The sequence below is a fragment of the Scylla paramamosain genome, chromosome 1 (assembly GCF_035594125.1).
Source record: "Scylla paramamosain isolate STU-SP2022 chromosome 1, ASM3559412v1, whole genome shotgun sequence".
NCBI lineage: Eukaryota > Metazoa > Arthropoda > Malacostraca > Decapoda > Portunidae > Scylla > Scylla paramamosain.
The window spans coordinates 18,684,564-18,698,014 of record NC_087151.1 but is presented as its reverse complement, the minus strand read 5'-3'; the positions used below and the strand labels follow the sequence as shown (position 1 = coordinate 18,698,014).

The following is a 13,451-nucleotide window of genomic DNA, read 5'->3' as shown; positions in this document are numbered from 1 at the left end:
GGTCAAAATTACTATTTTATTGCATTGTCATCCCCAACCTTCCTAACGTGACGAGAGAGAGTGCAGACATCAGAATGGACCCCACATTAGGGTCAAAATCCATCCAAGTGAAATTATCCACAGAACCTTTTTGTCACGCTTGAGTGATAGCTATCAGTTGCTGGGGCCAGAGAGAATAACTCCCTCGCCACAGCAGCACGAGAAGAGTCAGCCAATGACAGCTCGTGCAGTGATTCACGTGTCACACTGAGACACTTCCCCACCACGACACCCACACACTTCACACTCTCCCTCCCTCCAGCCTGCTTGCTATCCATAAATAACAGGCTGCTATCTTAATTTTACTTTTACACAACACATAAGCCTTTCATTATTATGACGGACAACAACATACCCCTGAGGAGCCAGAAGCCACATTCCCAGATGCTTCTAAGATTTATCTTAGTGGGCTATGAACATCTTAGTGCTGGTAATTTTTTAAAGCAAAATCATTCGCAACTAAGAACCATTTAACATTCATAGCTATGAATGGGTCAGGGCTTTCATAGCTCACTAAGAACAACAGTTTCTCCTCAACAACAACAACAATGTGAACATTCCGCCTACATATTGGAGTGATTTGAGTCAGAAATAACAATTTTGAACACTTTTGTTTCTATTTGTTGGTAATGTGTAATACCACTGATGAGAGACAAACTTTGTGCTTGGAAGGAAAGAACTGACACCCTTTCTCTATAAATTCTGCTTCACTGCATGCCACAAGTTTTATAATTTATATCAGAACTATTTCTAGACTAACCACTTCATAAGCATAATCATTTTGTCATCACAGTTTTCACTATGCTGCCTTATCACCATTGTGCTACAGTGATCTCAGATGCTTCTGATTTCATAATGAAAGTTAGGGTTCACTTTAAAACCAGTTGACAACTGATAGTCTAAATTCCAATCCAAGAAATGAATTTTGTATCATCAATGAATGAAAGTGCTTGATTGTTCTACAAGTTTGGTGAGGATTGAGGTTGCTGGTTAGTTCTGGGGAGTAGATTAGTAAAATTCTGAAGAAGTATTTTTTAACTGTCTTCACCCAGGAAAACATGCAGGAAATGCTGGATAGTGAAATTTTTAGAGCAGAAGAGAATGAGAAGCTGAAAGATATTACCATAATTAAGGAGATAGTGGAACAGGTGATAGATAGGCTAAGAAAGTTCAAGACACCAAGACCAGATGAAATATATCCCAGAGTAGTTGGGTTTAGGAAGGGGGATAAAAACCCAGGGAGGAGGTAGGATTCTTTTAATCTCTAACGTTTCAGCTGAATAGCCATCCTCAGAGAGACTGATTTACATGAGTGAAAACACACTATTTATAACAACAAACAAAATTTTCTCATATGACATTCGTACAGAGTATTGCCATCCTGGCGTGTACCTCACCTAATTTTATTTTCCTAGTCAGGTGGCATTATTCGCCTACGTGACGAGCCTTTACTGGGGATTTTCCTTGTACCTGACCTGAGGGCCAATCTGGCGGAATTACCCGCCCACCTGATAAAACCTTCTCTGTGGTTAATGACTTCCCTAGTTGTTATGAGGGCTGCCTCTATAGCTTTTCTCATTCTTTTCTTCAATCCAACTTTAATTTCTTTAGCCTCTTCCCATTTTGGTAGGTGTTTACATTTTTCTATGTTCAATACAAGGGAGTTTGATGTGTTGTGTTTTAAAACATCTTTCCTATGCTCTGCTATTCTTGTTTTAAGTCCCCTGCCTGTTTCTCATTTGTACTGCTTTGTACAACCTTTGCATGGTATGCTGTACACTACACTGTTATTATTAACAAGTCCGGTCTCTTTAGTCCTCGTTAGCTCACCAATTTTCTCTCCCGCTAATGTTGCTATTTTTAATCCTGTTCTAGACAAATATTTGTTAATTATGGAAGCCTTGTCCGAATTTGGTACACATGTATAACTCTCTCTTTTGCTGGATGTACAGAGATCTTTATTCTCTTTGTTTTCAGTTGTTATTTTCTTTGCCTTATTCTTAAGCCTAACAAGGAGCCCTTCAGGATAACCCAGCTTTTTGAAAGTTGATATGATATATCATATTTCTTGCTCTAGGAAGTTGTTGCTGCAAATTCTGAACGCTCTTAAGTAAAAACCAATAATCACATCAGATTTGACTCTCATGCTGTGGGCTGAAAGGTAGAGAATGAAATCGTCCTTATTGGACATTCATTCACTTGTTAATAATAACAGCGTAGTGTACAGCATACCATGCAAAGGTTGTACAAAGCAGTACATAGGAGAAACAGGCAGGGGACTTAAAACAAGAATAGCAGAGCATAGGAAAGATGTTTTAAAATGCAACACATCAAACTCCCTTGTATTGCACATAGAAAAATGTAAACACCTACCAAAATGGGAAAAGGCTAAGAAATTAAAGTTGGATTGAAGAAAAGAATAAGAAAAGCTATAGAGGCAGCCCTCATAACAACTAGGGGAGTAATTAACCACAGAGAAGGTTTTATCAGGTGGGCGGGTAATTCCACCAGATTGGCCCTCAGGTCAGGTACAAGGAAAATCCCCAGTAAAGGCTCGTCACGTAGGCGGATAATGCCACCTGACTAGGAAAATAAAATTAGGTGAGGTACACGCCAGGATGGCAATACTCTGTACGAATGTCATATGAGAAAATTTTGTTTGTTGTTATAAATAGTGTGTTTTCACTCATGTAAATCAGTCTCTCTGAGGATGGCTATTCAGCTGAAACGTTAGAGATTAAAAGAATCCTACCTCCTCCCTGGGTTTTTATCCCCCTTCCTAAACCCAACTACTCTGGGATATATTTCATCTGGTCTTGGTGTCTTGAACTTTCTTAGCCTATCTATCACCTGTTCCACTATCTCCTTAATTATGGTAATATCTTTCAGCTTCTCATTCTCTTCTGCTCTAAAAATTTCACTATCCAGCATTTCCTGCATGTTTTCCTGGGTGAAGACAGTTAAAAAATACTTCTTCAGAATTTTACTAATCTACTCCCCAGAACTAACCAGCAACCTCAATCCTCACCAAACTTGTAGAACAATCAAGCACTTTCATTCATTGATGATACAAAATTCATTTCTTGGATTGGAATTTAGACTATCAGTTGTCAACTGGTTTTAAAGTGAACCCTAACTTTCATTATGAAATCAGAAGCATCTGAGATCACTGTAGCACAATGGTGATAAGGCAGCATAGTGAAAACTGTGATGACAAAATGATTATGCTTATGAAGTGGTTAGTCTAGAAATAGTTCTGATATAAATTATAAAACTTGTGGCATGCAGTGAAGCAGAATTTATAGAGAAAGGGTGTCAGTTCTTTCCTTCCAAGCACAAAGTTTGTCTCTCATCAGTGGTATTACACATTACCAACAAATAGAAACAAAAGTGTTCAAAATTGTTATTTCTGACTCAAATCACTCCAATATGCCATTCAAAAATGGTGAAAAAAAATTGAAAGAATGTACAGATTTATAAATGCTTATCAAAGCTTTAATTATACTTCATTCTGTCTCTCAAATCTCTAATATTAGAGTTACTAGTTTTAAAAGATTGGACTCCCAACTTTTTTTTACAAGGCCCATGGATCTCATTTGGAGGAAAGTAGAGACAAGGATTTAATATGGTATACATTCACATTTGGAATAATTCCATCACATCTCAACCTCCAGGCTAGATATACAGAAGATGGTATAACTATTAATCATATGACCTTAATCACGTAAGATTAAAATGGAAATTAAAAAAGCTCTTCCCTGGCAGGCAGTGAGGTTAAAAAAGCTTTTCTCTGGCAGGTGGTGAGCTACAGCTACCTGGCTGCACCTCAAGGCCAAAGCCACTCCAAAGATGTGGTCTATGGGTCTGGTGCAGCAGCCAAGCCTCCTTCCTCTGGCCACAGCTTCTCTGCCAGATCTCCAACTCTTAGCCAGACACTTTGACTGGAAATTCAGAAATCTGGTCATACAGCAGCTCCTGGCCATGCCTCAGACCATACTCACCTCAGCACTACACCACCTGTTATTACTGCCTTTGAGTCCTCAAAATTATCTCACATTTCCCCTTCCCCATTAGTCCATTCCTCATCATTCTCTGCACCATCACCTTTTTTCTCCTCATCCTTCTCACCTTCTGCTCACTCATCATCTCCCCCACAACCATCACTCCCTCCTGCCTCTCCATTTACTCATCCTGAAGCCATATTTGCCATGCACCAAACTTCTGCCACAGTTCACCCTGCTGATCCCAGCCAATTTATCATCAAGGACTCCACTTTCCAGGTTAGTAGGTATTTGTGATTTCTCTCTCTCTCTCTCTCTCTCTCTCTCTCTCTCTCTCTCTCTCTCTCTCTCTCTCTCTCTCTCTCTCTCTCTCATTAAAAATGGTAATTTAGATTTGGGTCAATCTGTGAAAATACAAATAAGAAACAAATGCAAACACACACAAATGTACAAATTTGATTTTGGCTACCTTCTGTTCATTCATCTCCCTTTCCCCTTGTTTCTCCACCTTTTTTATTTTTTGTTTGAGAGAGAGAGAGAGAGAGAGAGAGAGAGAGAGAGAGAGAGAGAGAGAGAGAGAGAGAGAGAGAGAGAGAGAGAGAGAGAGAGAGAGAGAGAGAGAGAGAGAGAGAGAGAGAGAGAGAGAGCGAGAGAGAGAGAGAGAGAGAGAGAGAGAGAGAGAGAGAGAGAGAGAGAGAGAGAGAGAGAGAGAGAGAGAGAGAGAGAGAGAGAGAGGAGAGAGAGAGAGAGAGAGAGAGAGAAAATTGCCTCAGACCAGGGTATTTCCACTTGTATAGTCTTAAAACAGGCCATAGCCATTTTCTTCCATGTCCTGTCCTTTTTCTTATTTGCTTCTACACACCTGCCATTATACCGTTCTTGTTTCCCAATTTTCATTTTATAACCGTACAAACTGTTGCATCCTCTCTCTATACTTGCTCAAAAATATCTCATATTTTTCTTGCACTACTTTACCTTCAAATTGCTCTTTCCATTTAATTTTTCAATAAAACTTACTAAGCTCTGCAAAGTTTGCCTTAGCATAGTTCTGTCTCCAATTTCTGTATTGTTCTTTCCTGTGCAACACTGTTTCCTCCTGTAGTACTATCTCTATTGTCACATGATCACTTCTTCCCATTGAACTCAGACAATGTATACTTGGTCTACTTTCTGGGGTTTTCATAAACATTAAATCCAGCTGTGATGGTTCTTCTTCTCTTCTACATCTTATAGGCTCATTCACCCACTGTCTCGTTGTATTCATCATCATGGTTTGCATAAGTTCTTCACTCCATGTGCCAACATTTTCTGTTACTTCCATCTCCTCTCAGTTAATTCTTTTAGTGTTGAAGTCACCTACTAAGAGTACTTTGTTACCTTTCCTTATCATTTCCTCCATACTATTTTTTTGTATCTAGTTGCATACTTTTGAACTTATTAGTCTACCATGCATTAGTTTTTGGTGGTATGTATTTCACAATGATTTTCCTTTTTTCACATCTTTTGATCTTAATCACAACACTCATTGTTTCTACCATTCCATCACCATATTCCACTTCCTCAACAACAATATCCTTTTCTTACCAATATCATCACTTCTCTTCCCTTTCCTTTTCTGTCCCTCTTCCATGTACTGTATCCTTCCTTTGCAAATCCCAACTTTATTTCCTCTTCTAGTTTGGTTCCTGTTAAACATACCACATCTGGTTTATTGTTCTTTAAATAGTCTTCAAGTTCCAGTAGGCTGGACACCAAACCATCTACATTAGTATACATAATCTTTAAACTTCTGTTTGGTGGTCTTGTGTGGCATCTTTGTGCCACCATTTCCTCACTTTCATGTCCACAACTTTCCTGTGTTCTCTATTCATTTTTTGACTTTTAGTTTACTTCTCTATTCTTCGTTCATGTCTCTTTTTATCCATATTTCCTTCAATCCTTTTGCTTTTGCCAATTTTCCTGTTCTTTGCAAGACATGTTCTGCTGCTGTTTGTGACATGATTCTTGTTTTACATTGGCTTTGTTCTATTTTTGTCATACTTTCCGATCCTGTAAACCTCTTCAATTTGTTCGACTCTCCCCTCTCCTTCCTCTGCCACTTGTGCTATAATTTCCTTAGTTCTTTTCACTTCTTTCTCTCTAGCTGTTTTCATGGGTAGGTTCTTTTCCTTGACCCCAAATACCACCATACACATCTTTCTCTGTACTGTGTCTCTCACAAGATTACTTTTTTCCTTTATTATTTTAATCACTTGCTTTTCCATATCCTTGTTGTTTCTGTTGCTGTTGCCTTGTTATGTCCTCCATGTCCACCTTTTGCTGTTCTCTCTCTTTCCAACCTTTGACTTCCTCTGTAACTAACTCTCACTCCTCCAACCCTAACCTCTCTTGCAAAGTTTTCTTTAATTCTTCATTCTCTTTCTTGAGTTTCTTAATCTCTTCACAGTATTTCTTATTTAAGTCCACTATTTTTGTCACCTCTTCTCAGTTCTTTGTTTTCTTTTTCCCTTTCCATCTCTATTATATCATTGGATATCTGTTTTACATTGTCGCCACCCACTTCTGTTTCTTCCTTCCATGCCCTTATCATCGCTGTTAAGCTTCTTGTATTTTCACATTTTCTTCTTTAGTTATCCACATTCATGTATTTGTATGAGCTACATTGAGATCCTCTTCCTTGAAGCCCTCAAAAATACCTGTATGTGTGTGTGTGTTAACCTAGTTGATTACACTTATCTAGTTGTGACATACAGAAAAATACTGTTCCATCATTACAGTGCGTGTGTCAAGGCTGAAGGAAGGACTTGGATAGTGAATGTGATAGTGTGGGTGATTGGGCCACTCAGGAAAAATTATACGATCAATCATACAAAAGTGTGATGCATGCTTCAAGTGCCAATGAAGAGCATTATGAAGACAAGGATATATATATATATATATATATATATATATATATATATATATATATATATATATATATATATATATATATATATATATATATATATATATATATATATATATATATATATATATATATACACACACACATTGTATAGGTCTTCTTGATAGCTTGTTTTGCAGGGAAACTCCAGTTTCCTTCAACTTTATTCTTTCGTCAGTTGCTGTTTTGCCTATTTCTGCAGGCAGCTTCAAGCTAGAAAAAACAATAAAATACTATGTAAAAGTTGTATAAAATTCACATCATATGACACTACACACAAAAAACAAAACACTACAAGCACCAAGATTATAAACTGGATTGACAGAAAACAATAAGTATCCACACACATCTTGCCTGTATGGCAATGAGAGAGGGACTGAAAAAGTTGGTTTCCTAACACTATGATAATGGTATTGGAACGGGCCTCCGAAACATTATCTTACAATATGTGATTGACTTGATGTTAAGTTATTATTCAGTACTGGATTTATGTGTTTAATATATATTGCCTCTAATAATTTTGTATCCATATTGGACTCTGTCTTGTGTAGTATTCTAAAAACTTTGTCACAAAAAGGGATGATCATGTTCATGTGAATGGGAACTTATTGCTGAAAATGATGGAACAGCTGGTTGATTATTAGTTCAAGGAGAAATACCTTTATGTTCAGCAATTCTATGTGCAAGGTTATGTCTAGTGTCATAAAGTTTGGTGGCATCCCTACTTCCTTGATGCCATTTTCCTATCGTTCTATGCCAATAGAATGGAATACATCTACAACAAATAAGAGATAGCATATATCAGCGTTCCCTCACATATTCATGGTTTTGCATATTTGCAGAGTTTTCCCTAACCTAACCTAACTAATGGGGAGTTTTCAGAGTTGCCAGGTGTCACCACCAGCTCAGTCTTTCAGTCCAAAGAGCCCAAATTATTCTTTCAGTTATAAATTATAGTAACCCAAGATATAACGAACACATATGGGGGGAGAGTGGGTCACTTGAGATGAAAATTTGCTATATATGTGTATAGAGAGAGAGAGAGAGAGAGAGAGAGAGAGAGAGAGAGAGAGAGAGAGAGAGAGAGAGAGAGAGAGAGAGAGAGAGAGAGAGAGAGAGAGAGAGAGAGAGAGAGAGAGAGAGAGAGAGAGAGAGAGAGAGAGAGGTAGGAGACAGCAGCTTTAAATAGGTTGTTATACCTGAAATTTGGTAAATAGAAGTTCATTATATGAAGGGTTTATTGTACATATCAACTTATTCCCCTTTTATTATATAGTGCACTGTATTTTAATTAAAATATCATATACTATACATATAATAACTGTTTTTTATTGTCTTAAAGTGAATTGCTTAGTAAATGTGAGATGCATAGTTTAAGGTTTAAACTATAAATATAGGTAGTTCTGATCCTTATAAGAATGGTTTCCCATATTCATAGATTTTAATTATTTGCAGGAGGCTCTGGAATGTAACTCCCACAGATGGCAGGGAAACACTGCATATCTTCCCTCCCACAACAGCGATGCACTTAATGAATTGGGCCGAGATAATTAGTGAAAGCTTTCTGTGTTAAAGAGATGCAGCTAGTGAGCCAATATATATACTGATCGTTCAATTAATCCTTTATGTCATAAAACTTCTCTGAAAAAATCTAGTGAATAATTTTTCCTCTATCACTGCACTGTCCTTGATCTAAATTACATATTAAAACTACACATGATAGTGTAATGATCAGTATGCTTGGCTCACAAACTACATATATATATATATATATATATATATATATATATATATATATATATATATATATATATATATATATATATATATATATATATATATATATATATATATATATATATATATATATATATATATGCTTGGCTTTGTCTCCAAACTCTCCCCCATAGAGAGACTGTATTAACCTGCAGAAATAAAGCTATCATTCAGGGAAACTGGTTTGTTTGCCAAACAAACATTACATTGCTGAATATTCTGTGGCACCAAATGCTTTGTCAGGAATTGTGGCAATGATATTTCAATCCTTGTCTTTGCATCCTACAATTTGTATGCTGAACATAAACCTTATCAACAAGTTTCTTGAGCTTCATATACTTTTATACATATTACACAAAGCCCATGATAACTGAAAAAACTATGCAAATAATGCAATGTAGCAGTAGCATCAAGGTAACACCAGTCTGCTACTAGTACTGCTGCTATCCACCTTCTGACCTGCTCAGATGAAGCAGAAGCATTGTCCTCTTCAAAAGAATCCTCAGCCACCACACCAGACCGCTCATTGTTGTGGTAGTGTTGGGAGTAGAAGTTGGGGTAGTGGACAGGAGGAATGACACTGCCCTCACTCTGTGTTGAAAATATATGCTGCCATAAGATGGAGAAAATACTGAATCTGATACTGAAAGAAATAAAGAACAAAATTGTTTACAAAAATTTTATCATAATTGTTTATAATATCAAGCAAATCTACAGAACATAGGACAACTCTACAACAAGCAGGCTCCAGGCTCCAGGCTGGCAAGCTTGAATAGTCTACACATCATATAAACTTTTGACTGAATAAAGATTCAGATGGATCCATGCTATTTTACAGGTTTTAAGCTTTTAACAATGATACAAGTTCCCCATCAAAGGAACAACAAACTAAAGTCAAGTATGCGATCTCCTTCACTTTGTGTGCCTTCTTGTTGCAGTAAAATAATGCTCAGCTTCATTTATCCAATTTTCATGGTCTAAACGAAACCTTTCTTATCAAAGATAATATAAGTTGTGGGATTTAGTTCACAATCAAATCAACATTTCTCTATTTTACCTACATCTGACATCTCTATTTATATGAATTTTTCAACAGCTACCCACCAACCAAGAGAAGAGTGCTGTGGAGATCTCCATCACCCACAATAAGTCCCTGAAATGCCTAAATAAACTTGGGATTCATGTCAAAAAAAAAAAAAAAAAACTCACTGGGACATAGTACACATTTACAAGAGTCCAAGGCAAGACTATCCCACCATCTGTGTACCATGGAATGTTCCCAACAACTGGAGTTACCCACAACTGAGCTGCACTTGGTGCCAATAACCACTCATTCTCAGATATCCAACTCCTAAACAAATCAATGCTGCAGCTGATTACCACTAGGACAATACTTAGTAAAAATTAACAAAGGTGGGGAATTCCTCAGTCTATTACCATTACTGGGTAGGATACAGATGGAGAAATAGTAAAAAAGATAGTTCAGTATTTGGTACAGTAGAGAACACTAACCCTCACCTATAGAAAGAGATCAGCCATCAATACTTTCAAAGGAATAATTTCATCACTTTTACGAAGAACTTGCCTTTAAGTATTTTTTAACCCCTTGTATACCAAACCGCTAAAACGCATGCAAAACAAACTTTATGGAGAAACAGAATAACATTACCAAAAACATGTATTTTGAGTGTTTTTGATCGTGTGATCTATAAAAAAGCTTAAGTACATGCAAAGAACATTATGTTTGGGAAACAAAAGGACATTACGAGAAACGTGTATTATGAGTGTTTTTATAAGTTCCTTAAGTACCAAAAAGCTAAAACCCACAAATAACACTCTTTATTTAGACAATAAGAAATAAAAAATAAAATAAATAGGATTTTTTTTTTTGTTATTCATCTTCATAGGTACCGAGATGCCAAAATTCTGGGAAAATTCAGGGCAATTATGTGATAAGAGAATATTATCAAAAAAGTTAATTTCAGCTTTTTTTTTTTCGGACTGTTAAGTACTAAACGCTAAAGTGCATGCAAAGCCTCCAATATGAGGAAATTAAACGACCTTACCAGAAATCTGTGTTTTGTGTGTTTTTAAGCATGTTAGGCACCAAAACGATATATAATAAGGAACTCACTCTATATGGGAATCCAAAATAAAGTTACTGAAAACGTGTCTTCACAGTGTTTTACGAAGAAAAACGTTAAAACGGATGCAAACCAACCAATATTAAGAAATAGAAAAACGTTACCAAAAAGGTATATTTTGAGTGTTTTTGAGCTTTTTACCTACAAAAACGCGAAAATTGATGCAAAGCACTCTATATTGGGAAACAAAAGGACATTGCAAGAAAAGTGTATAATGAGTGTTTTATAGTTCAAAAGAACCACAAAGCAAACAACGCAAAAACTCGTGTATATGGAAAGTTAATTTAAGCTTTTTTTTTTTTCGGACTGTTATGTACCAAACCCTAAAGTGCATGCAAAGCCTCCAATATGAGGAAATTAAACGACCTTACCAGAAACCTGTGTTTTGTGTGTTTTTTAACATGTTAGGCACCAAAACGATAAATAATAAGGAACTCACTCTATATGGGAATCCAAAACAAAGTTACTGAAAACGTGTCTTCTCAGTGTTTTACGTAGAAAAACGTTAAAACGGATGCAAACCAACCAATATCAAGAAATAGAAAAACGTTACCAAAAAGGTATATTTTGAGTGTTTTTGAGCTTTTTACCTACAAAAACGCGAAATCTTGATGCAAAGCACTCTATATTGGGAAACAAAAGGACATTGCAAGAAAAGTATATAATGAGTGTTTTATAGTTCAAAAGAACCACAAAGCAAACAACGCAAAAACTCGTGTATATGGAGAGATTTCTTAGATACCAAAATGCTGAAACTCATGAATAACACTCTTAATTGAAAAACAGAACAACCTTACTAAATGTGTGTATTTTGAGTGCTTTTCACATTCTTAGTTACCAAAAAACCCAAATTACATGCGAAAATGGCTTTGTGGGGAAAAAAAAAAGACTTTACCAGAAAAGTGTCTTTTGAGTGTTTTTCAACGTGATAGGTAATAAAGCACTCAAAAGCAGGACAATCACATTACATTGGAATAAAACCATTTTTTACCAAGAATTTGCCTTTAAGTGTTTTTGAGCTCCTTATATACAAAACTGCTAAAACGCATGCAAAACACACTTTATGGAGAAACAGAATAACATTACCAAAACCTTGTATTTTGAGTGTTTTTGATCATGTTATCTATAAAAACGCTTAAATACATGCAAAGAACCTTATGTTTGGGAAACGAAAGGACATTACGAGAAACGTGTATTATGAGTGTTTTTAAGTTCCTTAAGTACCAAAAAGGTAAATCCCACAAATAACACTCTTTAGTGAGAAAAAATAAATAAATAAATAAAAAATAAAAAAATAGGTTTTTTTATTTTTCTTTATTTATCTTCATAGGTACCAAGATGCCTAAAAGTGCATGCAAAGCCACCTATATCGGGAAATTAAACGTCTTTGCCAGAAAACTGTCTTATGAGTGTTTTTCAGCTTGTTAGGCACCCTAACGGTAAATAACATGCAAGTCACTCTATATGGGAATCTAAAACAAAATTACTGAAAAAGTGTCTTTTCGGTGTTTTACGTAGAAAAATGCTAAAACGGATGCAAACCAACCAATAAGAAGAAATAAAATAACATTACCAAAAAGGTACATTTTGAGTGTTTTTGAGCTTGTTACCTACAAAAAAACGCGAAAATGGATGCAAAGCACTCCCTATTGGGAAACAAAAAGACATTACGAGAAAGGTGTATAATGAGTGTCATTATTTTTGAGGAAAAGAACTTGTGGTTCACAAGAACCACTAGGCAAAAAACGCAAAAACTCGTGTATATAAAGAAGTTTCTGAGATACCAAAATGCTGAAACTCATGAATAAAAATATTAATTGAGAAACAGAACAACCTTACCAAATGCGTATATTTTGAGTGTTTTTCACATTCTTAGCAAAACCCCAAATAGCACGCGAAACTATGTTGGAAAAAAAATGACATTACTAGAAGTGTCTTTTGAGTGTTTTTGAGCGTGTTAGGCAATAAATCAGAAAAAAAAACAGGGCAATCACATTACATGGGAATAAAATCAACTTTTACCAAGAACTTGCCTTGAAGTGTTTTTGACCTCCTTACAAACCAAAACGCTAAAACGCATGAAAAAAATTTCCTTTATGGAGAAGCATCCTAGTACCTATGAAGATAAAGAACAAAAAAAAAAAAAAAAAAAAATAAAAAGATTATATTTTCTTTTCTTTTTTTTTTCTCTATAAAGAGTGTTATTTGTGGGTTTTAGCTTTTTTGGTACTTAATGAACTTAAAAATACTCATAATACACGTTTCTCATAATGTCCTTTCGTTTCCCAAAAAATAGTGTTCTTTGCATGTATTTAAGCGTTTTCATTAGTAACATGATCAAAAACACTCAAAATACTTGTTTTTGGTAATGTTCTTCTGTTTCACCATGAAGTGTATTTTGCATGCGTTTTAGTGTTTTGGTATATAAGGAACTCAAAAACACTTAAAGGCAAGTTCTTGTTAAAAACACTCAAAAGACACTTTTCTGGTAAATCATTTTTTTTTTCCCACAAATCTATTTTCGCATGCAATTTGGGGTTTTGGTAA

At 35.8% G+C, this 13,451-nt stretch overlaps 1 long non-coding RNA gene across 2 annotated transcripts; it reads right to left on the bottom strand.

Annotated features, from left to right (window-relative positions):
- Positions 1–3,838: 3,838 nt before the first annotated feature.
- LOC135101869 (uncharacterized) lies at positions 3,839–9,374 on the bottom strand. Of its 2 annotated transcripts, none has more exons than XR_010269421.1 (3): positions 9,220–9,374; positions 7,091–7,197; positions 3,839–3,980 (listed from the first exon to the last, which is right to left on the bottom strand). It is a non-coding gene; the product is annotated as an uncharacterized LOC135101869 (long non-coding RNA). The 2 variants fall into 2 exon arrangements; XR_010269422.1 differs by having other exon boundaries at positions 3,840–3,980; positions 7,085–7,197.
- Positions 9,375–13,451: the final 4,077 nt, after the last annotated feature.